The 16,548-nt window shown below is 37.9% G+C and overlaps 1 protein-coding gene across 1 annotated transcript in view; it reads left to right on the forward strand.

Moving 5' to 3' along the window:
• Positions 1-16,548, forward strand: part of LOC116521105 (sodium channel protein type 5 subunit alpha-like) — a 286,693-nt gene that overhangs the window by 231,202 nt on the left and 38,943 nt on the right. The gene's annotated exons all lie outside the window — the stretch shown is intronic.

Below are 16,548 nucleotides of genomic sequence, written 5' to 3' on the forward strand. Positions count from 1 at the left end.
GCTAACAAAGTGGTTATGAAGTGACTTGTGCCCAATTTTACAATCTTTTTTGCCATGGTTATTAAATGCAGTTGTTAAGCGATTCATGTGACTGTTAAGCAAAGGCAGCTCCGCCCCCCCCTGCCTTTGCTAGTCAGAAGCCAGATGGGAAGGTCACAAATGTGATTTCATGACTCCAGGATGCTACCACTGTAATTACATGTGGATTGCCAAGCACCTGAATTTTGATCATACAGCCATGGGGATACTCAAAGGGTCATATATGTGAGGACTGATCATATATCACTTTTAGCAGTGCCATTGTAACTTCAAACGGTCACTAAATCAATGGTTGTAAGTCAAGGACCTTTGTCCTAAGACAAATCTTTCTGAAGTCATTTTTTTCACAAGCAGCCTACAATATTTTCCAGACTCCCAAAATAGTAGAAATGAAGATAATATTATTTCAGTGATGGCTGCTATGAAGACACTGGAAGTCCCTGGTAGGAAAATGATCTTTGTTGAACTTTGCATCAATTCAGTCCTCAGAATGCTGAATTTCTCTTTCTGAAAACTCTGTTCAGGCTTTAAGAATTTAGCTCGTCAGAATATTTCCATGAAGAAAAGGATGAATAAAGGTTGGTGCTAAAAGAAGGTCAATGTTCAGATTTTAGGATAACAAATTTAGACAGGTTGTCAGGAAATACTTCCATCCCTAGTTTACTTCTAAAACAGTGGAAGCTTCTCAGGTTAGTTGGGAACAAAGCAGGCTCCTTAACAGTAGAAGAAAGTTTCGGATTGGTCAGTTTTTGTTTGAAGATGGAAAAAGAACAAGAATTTTGATTTTCATAATTTTATTTATTTATCAAACTTTCTAACAGCTCATCTTCTTCATAGAGGAGCTTTAGCAGGTAACTCTAGAAAACCTTTCATGTTCCATGGTCATTATACAAGTAGTCCTCAACTTGCGACAGTAATTGAGCCTGCAATTAGGGTTATAAGTTGCCACTAGCATTAAATGACTAGGCCAGATTTTTACGACCTTTTTTGTAGTTGTTAAGTGAATGCAGTGGTCATTAAGGGAAGCTATTTTTCACTATAGGCATTTCGTTTGCAGAAAATCAGTAGTAAAAAGCAGTTTCTGGCAAAAAGTATTGTAAATCGTGGTCATTTGATCACAGGGAGAGGTTTGTGGCCATTGGAGCATTGCACCCAAGTCATAAGTACCTTTATTTTGTAACTTTGAATGGTTGCTAAGTGACATGTCATAAGTTGAGGACCACCTGTACTGGCTGCTTACATGCCTAAAATACTTTAGGAGAAAATTTACTTGCAAGGAACTGCCTTAACATGGATGTATTTGTTTGACTGATTACAACTTTATCTTTGCCACTTTAGTTGGGCTTTCAAAGTAATAATGAAATGGATAAGGTATAGCAAAATGTAAATAAATTTCAATAAACCATAACTAAACCATCCTCTAACTTTCGATATCATAAAACCACAGTCAATTTTTCCATACATGTGCAAGTGCCTACTTAACCACATCTCTGGATCTCCAGCACCTTATTTATACAGCTAGATTTCCAACAACTTTCTGAAAGTTACTGATGAATACACTTCTTATTTTTGAGGCTAGTTGGCTTCCTGGGTAAGGTGCTACCCCAGAGAATTCTGTCCTCCAAAGTAAATATCCATATCTCTGGGGACTTTTTGCAAATATTCAGGTTTTTAATCATCTCTATTTTTGCCTGTATTTTTACCATATTGGCTTCTTCATCCTTCTTTTCCCCAAATTCAGATTTTCTAAGCAAGTAAGTAACTTGTATAGTATGCTCAAGTGAAAAGGAAAGTACACCCTCTTTGAATTCAATGGTTTTACATATGAGGATATAAAAACCACCTAGACCTTAGCAATTCTTAAAAATAGGTAGATAAAACCCGAGATGAATAACAACACATATTACACCATGTCATCATTTATAAGCAGCTTGGCTATTTCATAATTTAATAAACTTTACACCTTCTGATAATTTTACCTTTTCTCTTGTTTAAAAACATTTTGATATTTTTAAAAATTATATATCATATTTTTTTAAAAAAAAACTAATTCTGAAAGCAAATTTCATTTATCAAATTACATAATAGTAATTGGGAAACAAATGCAGGGTGGGATCTACCCCTATGAAGTATTTCTGCTGAGCATTGCTAAGGATTGGGAGGTATAATTCTAGTCTTCATTGCCCCTGAAAAATAATTTTATCCTCTTCTTGGATGCTGTAGAGCAGAGGGCTTGAATTTGATATATGATTTTCCCATTTTGATCAGTTCCTAAGACTGAGGAAAAAGGATGAGGGGGAGATAGGTTGATGAACTTGTGTGTACTGCAAGTCATACTCACGTTACAATAGCATTGTCAAACCATCTTTGCTGTTCTTCCATCAACCATAGGACTCTTGACACCCCCAGCAGTGCCTCAGGGAACATTTTGCACATTAATGACTTAGGCCAACACTCAGTTTTTGGGAGGAGGAGAGCTGTGTGCATTGGGGAGTGCCACTGTCTTAAAACAAGAGTTTTTAGAATAACTGCTACTGTAAGAGAAGAGCAAGCAGCAGAGCTTTGGGGGCGGGGGGAGAATTAAACATGTCATCAGCTTAGAATCAATATGTTGCCACAAGAGCCTCCCCCCTTGAATTCCATTGATTTTTATCTCAGGCCAATTTAGAGCTGACCATGGGTCAACTATATTGTTGCATATAGGTTTGAGCAATAAATCTTCTGAACTTCTCAACATAACATATATAGTCTTTTGCACCTGACATTAATCTAGTCAACTCTCAGTCAGCACTAAAGTGACGTTAGCTAAGGGCCAAAGGAATTCAAGGGAAGCTGGACTTGGATCATTTGTGGCAACTTAAGGACTCTAAGCTGATAACACATTTGACCCCACCTGCCAGCTCTGCCTGCTCTTCTCCTATAGCTACAGATCATCCGTTTGCAACTGTGCGGTTGTTAGTTGGAGAAGTAAGGCAGGATTCGTTCCAGTTATGCAGATGGATAGTCCTCACTTAGAGTGACAATCCATGCTCATTTTGGAAACATCTTGCATACAGGTAGTCCTCAACCTACAACCCCAATTGAGTCCAAAATTTATGTTGCTAAGTGAGAAATTTGTTAAGTGATTTTAAGTAATTTGCCCCATTTTACAACCTTTCTTGCCATATTTGTTAAGTGAATAACTTCAGGTCTTAAATTAGTAACACGATTGTTAAGTGAATCTGATTTCCCCCATCATGAATATTAGTTGTCAAGCATCCGAATGTAAATCACATGACTGTGGGGATGCTGCAGTGGTCATAAGCGTGAAAAATGGTCAAAAGTCACTTTTTTCAGTGCTGTTGTAACTCTGAACGGTCACTAAATGAACTATTGTAAGTTGAGGACTACCTGTAGTTCTCTTTTCCATAGGGAGGCATCAATCTCATCTACAGAGCCATAAGCATTTGCAGAGCTGGCTGGACTCTGGCAACTGTCAATCACTCTGCTATGAACATAACAACCCAAAGAATTTTTGAAGGCCCAGATAATGCTTAATCAACAACTCTAATTTAAGCCCATAAACATTTGTCCTGGCATTCTTGAAATTGTCCTCTTCAAAAATCTTCCTTTTTTTTTTTTTGCATGTTAAATTTATCTGCCTTCGGAAAGGCATTTTTTTGCTCCCTTTTCATGTTTGGGATTATAAGGAATAACAAATCCAGGCAGAAAGTTAAATCACACTTAACACTTCCTGGTGTTTTGTTTTTTTTAAATCATCATTCTCAACCAAAAACTTATTTCCTTTATGACCTGCACACGGGTGCTAAGGGAAGATAAATCCTTTATTTACTCTTGTATTTTTATCCTTTCCTTCAGCCAAACAAAGCTCGGAGGGTCTTCGTAATCATAACCCTAATCTTGATTTAAAATTAATAAGTTCTGCTTCTTTGGAGCATGCTTTTTAGAAGTCGTGGCATGGGAGGGAAAAGAGTTTTGGAAGCAGAAGAAAGGAAAGCAAATCTCTTTTTGTATTTTGGGGGATTTAGGTGAGATGGAAAGATTGTGGTTTCCTCTCTTTCTGATATCTTCAAGAGAAAGGAGATAAATGAGAAATGGAGGTGGATCACTTACCTTTTCTACTAAGTTATTTTTCATAGTTGACGGAAGGACCATCATGAAGAGAAAGGCTATCTTTTTCCCCTCAGAAATTCCTTCTATTCAGCTCAGTTCAGAAATAACTCTGCTGATGCCATATTGTCATGGAGTGATCCAGCAGCAAAGACTACTAAAAAAAAGTAGTTAATTGTTTTATCCCATTTTTCAACCTGAAACAGTTGTAAACTCAACCCAGGCTTGGTTAAGAGGGATTAATGTGTCACATAGCAAGTTGGTCAAAATGTATATGAAAATTAAAAATTGACTGACCAGAGCAGGAATTTGAGACATTTTACAGCCAGTGGGCATATTAGAAATATGTGGGCATTCTTACAAAATCATTGCCACATAAGATAAGTCTCTCTTATGGAACATTGTAGTTAATAGAAAGGGGGGGGGATGCATAAGTGCATTTACGTGCCCATCGTCCCTGTCACTGTCTTTTTATTCTTTTATTCTTGTTCTCATTTTTGTTTGATAAATTCTAATAAATAAATAAATAACCGTTATAAAACACTGATTTATTTCATTTATTAGTATCTTTAGTCTTTATTATTTTTACAAATAACTTAAGGCGACAATTTTATCTAACCCTCCTTCCTCCTTCTGTTTTTCCCATAACAGCAACCCTGTGAGGTGGGTTCTGATTGGCCCTAGTCACCTAGTTAGATTTCGTGGCTAAGGCAGAACAGGAACTCACTATGTCTGGGTGATTAGTCCAAGGTCACCCAGCCGGCTTTCATGATTAAGTCGGGACTAGAACTCACAGTCTCTCACTTCCTTACCTGGTGCCTTAACCACTAGGCCAAAGTGGCTCTCTGACTACTAAAATGTTACCTGCATCCTCTTCTTCTACTCCCTATTCTACCAGGTTAGGCAGCCGTCCAATATTTTTTTATTTTCTAAGGAAGAATTTTTTGCCCCATGTCGGAATTTTCTTCCTAATACCTTGGTTTTCCACTGTCGTTCAAGGTTGATCATACTAGACCAATTCCATCAAAGTACAAATCTCCTCAATTTGTAACCTTAGTTGTGAAAGTCACCAAGTTACTCTGTGAATCTGGCCTGATTTTTCATTATCATAGTTAGGTAAGGATAAGCAGTAAGCAGTGCTGCCTTCTCGCTCTCGGAATAAAAGCTGGCTAAAAATATTCACAAATGAATATCAGGCTCATTATGTTGAGAGGCAAGCCCAGCCTTTTATTATTTATTTCAATTAGGCTGCCTCTCCATGCCTTTTGTGTGTAATTCAAGAGTAGGAATAGACAAACAAATGCCTTTTGCCTTGTTCTTTAATTTTCCTCAATCTCTTTTTGAGGAAATCAGCAAACATTGGTCATTGCTTGGTTAAAATAAAATAAAAGCAAGTCCTTGTCCATCTGTAATAGCCAAATTGCAACTTTTCCCAATTTTGAAAACTTTCAACTCACCTCCTCAATGGCTTTTTAAAGAAAACTTGGGGTGGGTGGAATTCATTGACATACAGGGAGGCCTCAACTTATGATCACAACTGGGATCACAATTTTTGTTGTTAAGCAAGGTGGTTGTAAAATGAGTCGTGCCCAAACTTACAAACTTATTTGCCATGGTTATTAAGCAAATCACTGCAGCTACTAAGTGAATCATGGGGTTGTCCCCATTGACTTTGCTTGTCAGAAGCCAGCTGGGAAGGTCATAAATGATGATCGGATGATCCTAAGATGCTGCAATTATTCTAAATAAATGCCAGTTGCCAAGCATCCATGTTACTATGGATATTATGTCAGTCATAAATGCAAGGACCAGTTGCAAATCACTTTTTTGCGGTGCCATTGTAATTTCAAATGGTCACCAAGCGAATGGTCAAGGACTATCTGTACACACAGTTGGATATACAAAGCTAAAAAAAAAAATCCAAATTTTTCATAACTAAATTTTGAGAACCTTTTTGGCAGCATGCCAAATCTAATTGATTAGGTTTCAATTTTACTTCTACCTCTTTCATTGGACTTGAGATTGTTCTTTTTTCCTGCTTCTGAAGAATTTTGCAAAGCTTCTTAAATTCATACCAATAAAAGGAACTTATACAGATTCAGATCCATCCTTAGTCAGGGGAAGCCCGTGTCAAGTGAGGTTTGTTTCTGAATGCTAAAAGTAATTTAAAAGGGCAGCTAAAACCACTTTTCCTTTTAAATTAACCCTTGCAGCTTTCCCCCCTCTTACTTTAGCCCAATCAGATCTTTGATTCAGATATGTAGCGAGCCAAGACCATTTCATCTCTGTGAATTACTGAAGCCAATTCTTCTTGTAAAGCTGGGCATCAGAGAAGCTACAGTAATCCATCAAATAAAGTCTATTTTTGTCCAGGAGAGAATCCCCGAAGATGTGCTTTGATAATGGACTCTAAAACATCACAGATTTTGCCTCTCCTGTAAAAAGGGAGGAATAATGTGGGGAAAGCTACATATGTAAAAGGGGTGTATTATTGGTTGTGTAGACACAACCAAGGCAGGAAGGGGAAATGACACCAGCCACAGCATGCAGAACAAGACAATGTGTCCCCTGATTTCTCTTTGTTGTTTAGGTAGAGAAAATTTAAGTCCATATCGGAATTCAGGAAATGCAAGTTAGATTAGCTCAACTTAACAAAAGTTACTTTTGCTATGTAAATGAATGTAGGAAAATCCTTAGAAAATAGGTGGTCCTTGATTTATGACTGGAATTTTCATTACTAAGCAATGCAGTCATTAAGTGAGCTGTGTCAGTTTTAGGACCTTATTTGCTGCAGCAGATCACACCTATTAAGTGAAACACTGCTGTTGTTAAGATGTTAAGTAAGTCTGGCTTCCCTATTGATTTTGCTTTCAGAAGCTCACGAGAGGGAATTGCATGACCCCAGGACACAGCAACCGTCATAAATATGAATCAGTTGCCAAGCATCTGAATTTTGATCACATGACCATGAGGATGCTGCAACAGACATAAGTGTGAAAAATGGTCATGTCATTTTTTTCAGTACTGGTGTAAATTTGAACGTTCACTAAATGAACTGTTGTAAGAGGAGGACTACCGTTAGCTTTCTTAGCTCCATTTAATTACATAATAGGAACACAGCATGTAAGCGATAAAGTATAGACGTAACAAAAATTCTTGTGCCCACATCTTATGATTATGACCACATGTTCAACTGCAAGCTTGTGGTTCCTTTATCAAGGTTTCCACAACTCTTGCTAAGACCTGAATTTTATTTGTTATTTCAACTTTAAAATCTTTAGACCAATTGTCAAGAGATATCAGAATCCTGATCAACTGTATAAACCTTTCAGAGTTATCTAACACTTCAGCTCATTATAGAGGGAAGACCCAAATAAGAATTTCTAACACTTGCCTGTCATACAGATTTCAGAAAATACCTATAAGGGGAAGCCAAGAAAAAAAGGTAACCCCTGGCAGGGCATTTGAGTTAGCAACATCTTATTCAGACAGGAACCCAATTGAGTGCCAGCCGCCTGCCACATCATCCTCAAAATGAAGCTGCCATATGGAGTAAATATATTGATGGCATGAAATGACTTTAATTGTTTTCTGAATTTTCTTTCCCCGGTTGATTAGAAAGATGCAGTTTGTGTGGCCTGAGCGGTAATTGGGCAATCTGCTATAATCAGTTATTCTCAAAGAGCTCTAACAAAATTCAAAGCATGTCTCTTTTTTATGCTTTTCTTTTGTGGAGCTGTTTTAAAGTTTCTTTTGAAAAGGTATTGAATTTCCTACTCATCTTTATAAAAAGGAGTAGGTGGGGGAAATTGCAGAGTGCTTCCAGGAAAACGAAGAGGCATCAAATGGAACAGTAATGATGTTTCTACTCTAATACGGTGCCTTTGGAGAGGGTTGAAAGAGAGACTTAGAGAATTTGGTAAGACACAGAGAGTGATCTGCCCTCCCTACTTCTTCCTTCTAGCAAGAGGGCAGTTATGTGTGTAAACCCAAGACATGATGAAAACTCCCTAAATGCACCACACAGAGGCAGAATGAACAGAATAGACTACAAAATAACAGAGTTGGAAGGGACCTTGGAGGTCTTCTAGTCCAACCCCCTGCTGAGGCAGGAAACCCCCGTACCATTTCAGAAAAATGGCTGCCCATCTCTTCTTAAAAACTTTCAGTTTTGGAGCATTCAACAACTTCTGGAGGAAAGTTGTTCTACTGATTAATTGTTCTAACTGTCATGAAATTCCTCCTTAGTTCTAAGTTGTTTCTTTCCTTAAAATATTTTCCACCCATTGCTTCTTGCCCTGCCTTCAGGTGCTTTGGAGAATAGGTTGATCCCCTCTTTTTTGTGGCAGCCCCTTAGATATTGGAACATTGCTATCATGTTATCTCTAATCCTTCTTTTCCTTAAACTAGACATACCCAATTCCTGCAACCATTTTTCATATATTTTAGCCTCCCGCCCCCTTATTATCTTATCTGCACTCTTTCTAGAGTCTCAACATCTTGCTTCAACGGGGAAACTCTGAGCATCTTAGCCCAAGCAAGCCCAGAAATACTGGAGAATTCCTTGAAGTCTGGCCCTCTACCAAATTGGCCATCCACAGAGACATAGACATAAACAACATCTACATACTATTCAAAAGAGGCAATTAAAAAGATAAAAAAGAAAGAAAAAGAACAAAGCACCTCCTCACCAGCAATAACACCCATATAAACAGAGATTAAACCTAAGATTAATACTACATCAATAATCAGGAAGGAAACAATACCCCAATGAAGAAATTACTCAAACAATCAAATAGTAAACAACAGCAAGGAACTACTGAAAATAACAATTCCCACCAATATTGACAAGGCAAACCACTTGTATATAAACAGAGAACAAACTTTACTTCCTTATAACACTGATGATACTACCTAGTTTGTTAAATAAATTTCTGCAAGAAAACAATGAAGCTCAGAGAGCATCAAGGGCTGCATAGTCCTCCTCCTCCTCCACCTTCTCCTCCTCCTCCTCCTCCTCTCTGCAAACCTCACTCTATTGTAGTGTTGATTATATTATCTGGTTTGATAACGAAATGTCTGCAAGAAAACAACCAAATTCAGTGAGCACTAAGGATCCCACAACCCCAAGCTACAGAGGATTCCCTTCTATTAGTACAATTTCTGATGCTTGACAAATCACTTGTCCACAGATCCTATTTTATTCTAGACCTAGTGAATTTGAACTATTGGCACAGTTTGGAGCCAGAAAAATTAAAATGCCATATCATCATTTCAGATCTTTTGATGTCCTACTTTTCTTCCCACCAAGTCCATTTTCTAGCAACAAAGTGGATTGTGATGACCATAAAAGCAAACTACACTCTTTGAACATATGATATTAAAAAAAGAGCTTTCAGGGTTTTAAAAGTAATGAAATAACCATTCGTTTTAAAAATAATTATCAGATCAAATAAAATCAGACCAACAGCCAATTAAAATGATAAGAACAAGCACTGTTTTTGTGATTTAAAAATTAATTGAATTAATAAGGAGTTATATTATGGTGGCTAAATATTGACTGAGATGACTTCCCAAATTTATTTAGGGGAAGGTAGGGAGTGGAATGCTTCCAAAAATGAAATTAATCAGGTTAATGTAAAGATGGCTATTCATTGCAGTTCTAGGACCGGAGGTAGCAAATTACAGGTCTTGAATTTTCCTTCCAGGCACATTGTAGAAGCCCCTATATAATATGGGCTCCCAAATTTGGCATCTTTAAGACTTGTGGACTTCAACTCCCAGAATTCCGCAATCACCCATGCTGGCTGGGGAATTCTGGGAATTGAACTCAACAAGTCGTAAAGTTGCCAAATTTGTAGACCCCTGCGCTATAGCAATCCTCCAAGCAAAGGCATTTCTAGAAGGTGGAGGGGAATGCAAACTATCAAAATAAGGGTACAACTGAAGCCCCATCAATTTTTAATGTGCATTGTGCAGAGCAGAGACATATAGAAAGGGCAAGATTTAGATTGCATTGTTGTCCTTACCAGTTTAATTTTAATTTAACCCCATTCCCAATCACTCCCTCAAAATTCTGTAGCAAAAATTGTCATTACCATCAGTGCAGTTTTCCCAGTTCTTGTGAGGTGTATTTTTTTTGGGGGGGGGGGGGAGATAGGAGAATTAGCCATCAACAGGCACATAGAGATAAACAACATCTTCATACCATTTGAAAGAGACAAAAAGATAACAAAAGAAACAAAAAGGCCAAAAGGCTTCCTCACCAGCAATCAACATTCAGATAAGCAGACATTAATACTAAGATTAACACTAGATCAACATTCAAGAAGCAAACAAGAAACTATCATCTCAGACAACAAAGTCTCCTGCCAATTACCTCCCAAAGACTGATTCGATCGCACAGACTTGGCCTCCTCCGGATTCCATCTGCCAGCCAATGCTGGCTGGCAACCCCACGGGGGAGGGCCTTCTCTGTTGCAGCTCCGACCCTCTGGAACGATCTCCCCCCGTTGAAATCCGGACCCTTACTACCCTCCTGGCCTTCCGTAAAGCTACTAAGTTCTGGCTTTCCGGCAGGCCTGGGGCTGTTGAAGTATCCAGCCCCACTTTAATTGTGAATGTTGTTGTATTTTAAATTTTGTATTGTCTTATTTATTCCCCTTCCTCTTTTATTGTAAGCCGCCTGGGGTCCTTCGGGAGTGGGCGGCATACAAAACCAATAAACTCAAACTCAATTAAAAGTAAGTAAGCAATAAGCAGCAGGCAAATCAAGGAGCCACCAAATCCACTCCCACCAGCACTGACAGAGCAAACCCTATTGCTTTACTTGCACTGATGATGTTACCTACTTTGGTAATGAAATGTCTGCAAGAAAATAACCAAGGTCAGAGAGCATCAGGGACTCCACAGTTCAACCCTGAGCTATAAAACTTGTCTTCTGTTGATAGGAAATTTAATTTATGCATTCTGCTTTGTTTCAAGAGCCAACTTGGGGGGTCTCGAAGGATATATTCCTGTAGTTTTCTTTGCAACAATACAAAATAATTTTGCCCTTGCCTCCTTCTAGAGTAGCTTTTGACTAAACAGCCTTGGGCCAAACTTGCTTTAACTTTATAAAATTAGCTAAAGCAAGAATAATCTAATTGTAGAATTCTATGAAACCCCAAAGGTGGCATTTTATTTTATGTTCCCTGCTGGTATCAGAGAACTTTCGTGACCTTGGCTAGACTCAGAAAGTAGGTAAAAAGAAGAAAGCCTCCTTCAAATTAATTTTGATTCCTGGTGATTTCATATACATGTTTTTGTAGCTTTCCTGGCAACACGTGGAAATTGTTTTCTTGACTTTTTTTGGAGTGTGGGAGATGTTTCATTCCACTTTCCAATCTAGTTTGGGATCTCATGGTGGTCTCTCGTCCAAACAATAACCAGGCCTGACTCGCTTAGCTTCTGAACCCAGGTACTGTCCCTTTTTGAGAGCCATCTCCAAACCCCAAATGTAGGACAAACGCTGTTATTCTATTCTATCACCAAAGTGGTTATCACACTTTTGGCTGAGCAGGTACCATTGGGACAGCTGTCACTGGGGAGAGAGTGCAACAGGTTTTGGGCAAATGGTAAAAGCAGCATTGCACTTTCCTGCAATTAACCCCAAATTAGGGCTTTCTGTGGTCTCTGAGCTTGGTTGTTTTCTTGTAGACATTTCATTACCTAACTATACAACATCATCAGTGCTAGTAAGGAGTGGGGTTTGTTCTCAATTTATATTCTAGTGGTTTAACCTGTCCTGAATATAAATTGAGAGCAAACCCCACTCCCTACCAGCACCGATGACGCTATCTAGTTGAGTAATGAAACTTATGCAAGAAAACAGCCAAGCTCAGTGGATCCCTCATTTTAACCCTGAGCTACAAATATTCTCCTTTATTGGTAGGCTTTCTGTCTCTCTTTGCTGCCCTCCAGTGGTTCCCTGGAGTGCTGCAGCCCAGATCAATCAGCTCTAAATTTTGTAGGAATACAATTAGGATCTACAATAAAATGAGGTGGAAGGAGGAGGAGGTACAAAATAGATTGTTTGAAGTACCATGTCTTTGCCACTAAGCAAATGCATTCACAGTGGCATGAAAAGAAGAGTTGACTAATTAGCCTTTTGACAATTTGTATTTCCTGCCAAATTGTTGTTAACATCATGTGATTTAACAAAATCTGATGCGGTTCAAGAAAAGTGCTTAAGACAGTAGCAATTTTCAACATTTACATTCCGCATTGATTCTTTGTCACAGCTGGTAGCAATGATACTCTTTGCTTTAATTAATTGATAGGTTTGGGCTGCTTTCCTTTTGTAACTTGCACAGTGCATTTTACTCTATGAATTTCCCTCTTCTCCAAATCTATTAAAATGCTGCTTAATGAGAGGATTACATCATTGGTTTGGACATAGAGTGGAATGGGATGCTGAACTTCACAGATACTGTAGGTCTGTGGTGTCTATACATGTCATGAAGTTGTCCATTTCTAGCTCAGAATTGGCTACTTATGGTCAAGGACACCTAGAAAAGATGAATATGGAGAAGAATTGAAAGAGGAGGGGGGGAAACAGTTTTGCAACCAATACTTTCTCCTTCCATCATAAGCCACCTTGATTTATTAAGTTATCAGATTAGAAACAAGGAGGTTGTGAGTTCTAGTCCTACTTTAGTTATAAAAATGTGGGCTAGGTGACTTTGGGCCAATCACCAGGAGACCATGACTTCCCATCCCGCCTCAGGCATGAAAAAGGATTAGGTGGCTTTGGGCCAATCACAAGGAGACTGTGAGTTCTAATCCTGCCTTAGCCATGAAAACCCACTGAATAACTTTGGGCTAGTTGCTCTCTCCCAGCCCAAACCTCTTCACAGGGTTGTTGTTCTGGGGAAGATAAGAAGAAAGGGTATCATGTATGTTGGCCATTTAGAGTTACTTATAAAAGCAGGGGGGGGAAATCTAACAAATAAACTGGCTTTTTCAGATCAAGGTCCTGATTTGTTTCTTATGTTTTTCCCTTGTCCAGGTGCAATCATCTAAGTGGTGCTTCATTTGTTGAAGCCGACCAAAAGAAATAGGACAACTGTTAATATTTATTATTTATTTATATTTCATATTATATTATGAAATTTAAATATTATATTTCCATTTTTATATATCACATTAGTGTTATTATCTTACTAATAACTGGCAATAACTGGGGGTGGGTTGAATGCTAATGGAAGTACTCTAGTTTGTCCAAAACGCCACACTTATAAAAAATACTTGTCTTTTGCTCTTGCTTGTTAAAGTAAAAAAACAAGTTCGGAAATAAATAGAGAACTAATGAGTGTTGCGTAAGGATTGAATGGGTTCCTAGTGCTGTGCCTAGGAGAAATAGGAATTATGCAACCTGTCACCTCGAACTTAACCACCCAAATTATGCTTCCTACTGTTGAGTGGCTTTAACAGCCAGCAATGTCTAGGACATATGACATAATTCAAAGTGATCTTGATAAGTTAAAGAAATGGACTGGAAATTACAGAATCGCATTTATCAATTGCAAAGTCCTTGACTTAGAAATATAAAAGAAATGGACTTGTATAGAAGGGTTGCTGGCTTTTTAACAATATTTGTGTAAAAGGTCTTGGAATAGGGGCCAATTAGAAGCTGAATATAAGCCAGCAGGGGTGCTGCAGCTATAAAAAAGACAAATGCAATTTTAGGCCTCATAATTATGTATGTATTTTCTAAATCACAAGAAGAAAATGTTTCCCTTGGCTCTGAACAACCTCAACATCAATCACTCTGACCACTTCTAGACACACATTTGAAGAAGGATTTATAGAGAAGAAAGGAAAAGTCAAAGAACAGGGAGGGCTAGGTGTTCTCTGAACTTGGTTGTTTTCTTGCAGGCATTTCATTACCCAGCTAGGTAACATCATCAGTGCTAGAAGGGAATGGGGATTGCTTTCTGCTTATATACAATGTCTTGCTCTTATATATAAGCAAGTGATTAACAGTGTTCTTGGTGCTTCCTTGATAGGAATATAAATATGATATGGATATGAAGGAACATGAAATACAGGTAGTCCTTGACTTACAACCATAATTCAGCCCAGAATTTCTGTTGCTAACCAAGAATTTTACCCATTTTGCAATCTTTCGTGCCACAGTTGTTAAGTGAGACACTGTGCTTGTTAAGTTACTAACACAGTAGTAAAGTCAATCTGGTTTCCCCGTTGACTTTGCTTTTCAAAAGGGGATCACATGACCCTCGGACACTGCAACTGTCATAAATATGAGCCAGTTGACAAGTATCTGAATTTTGATCACATGGCTATGGGGAGGCTGCAGTGGTCGTAAATGTGAAGAATGGTCATAAATCACTCTTTTTAATGCTTTCACTTTCAATAGTCATTAAACTAATGGTTGTAAGTCGAGGACTATCTGTAGTATATGAAACAGTGGTTGGATAGTGATAATTAGCCATCAAGGTGGGTGTGCCCTCCTTCATGTATTCAAGGAAAGACTGGATAAACAGTTTGTTATGATTGCTGAATTGAGCAAAGGGTTGGATTTAATAACCCCAATGACTATTTAAATCTAGGAATTTTATGTTTCTATTACACTAATCTATGTTTGGCCTCCAATCTTTTTTTCCACCACAAGTGTGCTAGAAAAAATAATTGCCACCTACTTTTTTTGTCTCATAATGTTGAAGTGTAACATTGCCACTTAAGTAAGTTTAGGTCAGAAAGAAAATGTAATCAGATACAGAAGCCAAGGAAGAATAAAAGAATAACAGAGTTGGAGTCAGAAAGGGATGTTATACTTAATTAATGACCTTGGCCATCTTGAACAACTAATTGTATTTCTCAGTAGACTAAACTCATTGGTTTCTCCAGTGTTATAAAGCATGTTCTGTAGGTACTGGGGACTTCTATCCTTAACAGAAAAGAGCTAAAACTCCCAGCTCCATTTTCGGGATCTCAGATCTGTTCTATGGAGACCTCCATAGAAAGACATTCCAGCAAGAGTATGAGTATGAGTATGACATTCAGAGGAAGAGAAAGGATCACATAAATTCACCAAAAGAAGCCAGTCTTAACAATTTGTGTTGAGTCAGTCAAAGGGGAAGTGGGTGGATGGAAGTCTAATTGAAAAGTACAGATATTCATTTTTCTCCATTTGCTCAAGACAGTCAGTATGCATTTTGAAATCTGCCTATTTCTTTAAAAAAAAAAATCTCAGGTCACGTTAAATCAACCCAAGACTTGTGTTGTTTGAATTTCTCATAGAAACATAATTTATCAAGGAGAAATGAAATCCTTTCAAAATCAGTAGATATAGATAGGTTGTTTTGACCCAAGGAAAATCTCTTGTTTTTCAAGGCCTTGCCAATAATACAAACTTTTATAATGAATTCTTAGAATAAATATAGTGGAAATCTGTCAGCAGGGCAGAAACATGACCGCTGCATTTTGAAGTACCAATTGTCAGAGCAGCCATCTTCATCCAAAAGGGATTTGAATCCAAAGAAAAAAGAAAGAAAAGAAAAAAGGACTACCGCAAGTCTTGTTAACAAGATCTTAACAAATTAATTCAATCTATTCTTCGGGATCCTAATGTTTTATAGACACTTGGAATGGAATAGATAATTATGGACTGGACTGGAATAGGAATAGGAATAGAATAGAACAAAACAGAACAACAGAATAGAACAGAACAGAATAGAATGTGGTTCTCGGCTTGCAGCCACAATTGTGCCTAAAATTTTGATTGCTAAGTGAAACACTTGTTAAGTAGATTTTTCCCATTTTATGACCTTTATTACCAAAGTTCTTTACTGAAGTTGTTAAGTTAGCAACACAACTTTAATGAATCTGACTTCCCCATTGACTTTGCTGGTCAGAAGATCACAAAAGGTGATCACATGATCCTGGGACACTGCAAATGATAGAAATATAAAGCAGTTACAAGCAACCAAATTTTGATCAAATCGCCATGGGGATGCTGCAACAAACGTAAATGTGAAAAACTGTCATAAATCACTTTTCTCAGTGATGTCATAACTTCAAACAGTCACTAAATGAATAAAATGGAAGGGAAGGGAATAGAATACTTTATTTGGCCAAAGGTGATTAGACACCCAAGGAATTTGTCTCCAGTGCATGAGCTCCCAGTGAACATACAAAATAATAAACTAATAATAATCATAATAATGATACTAATAAGAGAAAAAGAATCTTATTACAGTTCACCAAACTGATCAGTATCTGAGCCATTGGATTAGCTCCATTAGTCATTATTACATTTTGCAGGGTGTCCACCAATTTTTAAGTAGAGAGGAAGAGGAAGGGAAAAGAAGTACTGCAAAGTGATTCCCCAGTCCT

Source organism: Thamnophis elegans, chromosome Z (assembly GCF_009769535.1).
Source record: "Thamnophis elegans isolate rThaEle1 chromosome Z, rThaEle1.pri, whole genome shotgun sequence".
Lineage (NCBI taxonomy): Eukaryota > Metazoa > Chordata > Lepidosauria > Squamata > Colubridae > Thamnophis > Thamnophis elegans.